The sequence below is a fragment of the Corvus brachyrhynchos genome, unplaced genomic scaffold (genome assembly GCF_000691975.1).
Source record: "Corvus brachyrhynchos isolate BGI_N302 unplaced genomic scaffold, ASM69197v1 scaffold133, whole genome shotgun sequence".
In the NCBI taxonomy this organism is placed as follows: Eukaryota; Metazoa; Chordata; class Aves; order Passeriformes; family Corvidae; genus Corvus; species Corvus brachyrhynchos.
The window spans coordinates 733455-736449 of NW_008237249.1; positions in this window are offsets into that span (position 1 = coordinate 733455).

The window sequence follows — 2995 nt, forward strand, 5'->3', positions numbered from 1 at the left end:
TGGATTCAGCCCAAACCCTCCATTTTTCCACACTGGGGTTGGGAATCCAGCTTTGCCAAGGAGTCATCCCTATCCCACAGGAAAAATGGGATCAAACCCACAAAACCCCTGCAATTTCCGTATGGATGCTGGGATGAAGCTCCCTTGGTATCCAAGGAAAACCCTCTTGGAGGGTCTGGAATGACCAGAAATTCAGGAAAGGAGAGGGAATCATTCCAAGCAGGAAAAGCTGGATCTGCTCCATCTCTCCCAATTCCAAGGGATGTCCCTGTCCCAGAGCAGCCCAGCACGTCCCAGATCCCCGTTTTCCATCTTTTCCCTCCCTGGAAGCCAAAAGCAGCGGATCAATGGGACATATTCAGCCCAAAGGAGTGAATGAATCCAGGTTGGATGGGGCTTGGGAATGGCAGAAGTTGCCCTGATCCACAGCAGGGAGTGGGAATGGGATCACCCCTGAGGTCTCTTCCCAGCCAAAAGGTTCTGGGAATTTATCTGGGAAAAACTTCGGAACTAGGGGAAAAATCGGAGGTTAAAATCCTTTATTTGGAGAGGAGGCGAAGGAAGGGTTAAATTCCACGTATTCCAGATGAATCCAGGCACCTGGCTTTCCCAAACACGGAATCAGGGGGACATTCCAGGATGGGAATCCACATGGGATAACTGGAAGTGCTTGGGATTTCCCCCCTTGTTGGGAGACTTAAATTCATTCCCAGGAATTCTGGCCTCAATCCCAAAAACCTGCAATCCCTAAAATGCTGAGATCCATTGGAAACAGCATTCCCAAACTGAGGAATATTTCCCTCTTCAAGAAACCCCCCGAAAATTTTCCCAGCCCATTCCTGTGATTTTTTTTCCCCGTTTTTTTCGCTGGAAAGCAAAGTTCCAAAGACATCCTGACAGTTTTCCCGCTTTTCCCAGCCTCCCTCCCGTTTCCCCTTGTGTTTAATCCTCCTCATTTGGACAATCTGCATCCCAGTTTCCCGGTTTTGTCCTTCCCTTCCCAGGCGTTCGTTCCCGCCGATCCAAGGGCATCACTCGCTTCCATCTTTCCCGATTTAATGATATTTATCCGTCATCGCCTGGGAGAGGAATTGGCCAGAGCTCAATTTGGCAAAAGAAATCGGGATCGCTTCCAGGATAATCCCACGGAACACATGGAATTTAATGGCCCCTTTTAATGTCCCCATCTGCAGCCGTTGTCCTTGGGATAAACCTGGATGCTGCTTCCCAAATCTCCTTGTGGAATTCCGCTCCCTGTCCCGACTCTCCTCTTGCTCCACCCAGCAGGGCAGGTCGGTTGTTTTTCCTGGATTTTCCGGATGATCCAGCGGCTGGATCGGAGTGATATTTCCTGAAATCCACTTTGTGCTTCTGTCGCCGAGGCAATGGATCACGGAATTCCCACATGGATTGGGATGGAAGGGAGCTTATGGATCATTCACCTTCCTCTATCCCAGGTTGCTCCAAGCCCTGTCCGATGTGGGTTTGAATGTTTCCAGGGATGGGGCTGCCACAGCTTTCCTGGGAAAACTGTTCCAGTGCTTCCCCGCCCTCACAGGGAGCAATTCCTTCCCGATATCCCATCTATCCCTGGCACTGGGAAGCCATTCCCTGTATCCCATCCCTCCATCCCTTATCCCAAAACCCCACCCTGCGTGCACCAAAGACTCAGCCCCATCCCAAAAAAACCCCTTGGACGGTGCTGATGGGAATCCTCCTCCCTTTGGGGGAGTTATCCCCATTTTTGGGGGTGCAAATCCACATTTTCTCCACAGGGATAAAGCTGCCGGAGCCAAGCCCTTCCTGCAGCATCCACGGAGTTATTCCAGCCCAAGGCAGCAAATCCCTCCTTTGGAAAAGCGGGATGCTTCCCTCCTCCTTCCAGCCGGGAGAAGCGGCAGCATTCCCGTTCCCCACCCCAGTGCTGCTCTTCATTCCCAAGGCTGCTCCCGGGATTTTTGCACCGTTTCTCCCGTCCCATAGTTTGTTTTTTGGGACTTGATCCCGATTTTCCTGCTGTTTGCTCGCCGGGGCTTTATCGCCACTCGCCGCTATGGTGGGGAGCCGGGATCAATCTTGGAACAGGGAATAAAATCCCGGCAATTCCTCATGGAAGCAAAGAAAGCCACTAGAGGGACCTTCGGGCTGAGCCACGGCGAGGGCACACCCGGATTCTGGGGGGGGGTCACATCCCCGAATTCCCGTTTTTCCCTCCCCTCCCGCTGCTCCAGGCTTATCCCACAACACCCCGCGGGCGTTCGCTCGGGATCTCCCAATAATTCCCTAAAAAACCCGGGAGCGCCTTTTATTTTCCTATCTAACAACTTCCCTCAGCTTTTTCCACGTGAGGAGCCTTTGGGGGCAGTTTTCCCTTTTTTCCAACTCTTTTTTCCAACCCTTTTCTTCTCTCTCCCTGAACACTGACAGCCTCAAAAAACCAAAAAAAAAAAAAAAAAAAAAAACCCCCCCCCCAAAAAAAAAAAAAAAAAAAAAAGCAAACAACTTTCAAGACATTCAATGAAAGCCTTAGGAGATATTCAAAGATCTAAAATACTGCAGGGGTGTGTGTATCCAATTAATTAAAACTCGTGAGCACCTGTGTTTGCTGAGGAGCTTTTCCCAATCTGCCACAAAATGCCCGGGATTGTCACATGGGCCCGGAGCTTCCCGGCGCCTTGGGAATGAAAAAGCCGCAGCTTTTAGCGGAGTTAATCATTAATGCGCCAGCCTTTGTCCCGTTCCCGAGGCTGCCAGGCCTTTGATATCCCAGATTTTCCAGCGGCGCCCAGAGCCAGGTACTGAGGAGCCTGCCTGGAGCTGGCCTTTCCCTTGGGATTCGCTTCCCGGGGGGATCCGCGCACCCCTGTGACCATCCATGAGTTTTTCCCAGTTGGCACATCCAACTCTCTGCCCCAGCTTCGTTCTTTTTGGGGATAAAAATCCTTTGGGATATTCCCCCCCTGAGCTTTCGGATTCCTAGGAATTGGGGGGGGCC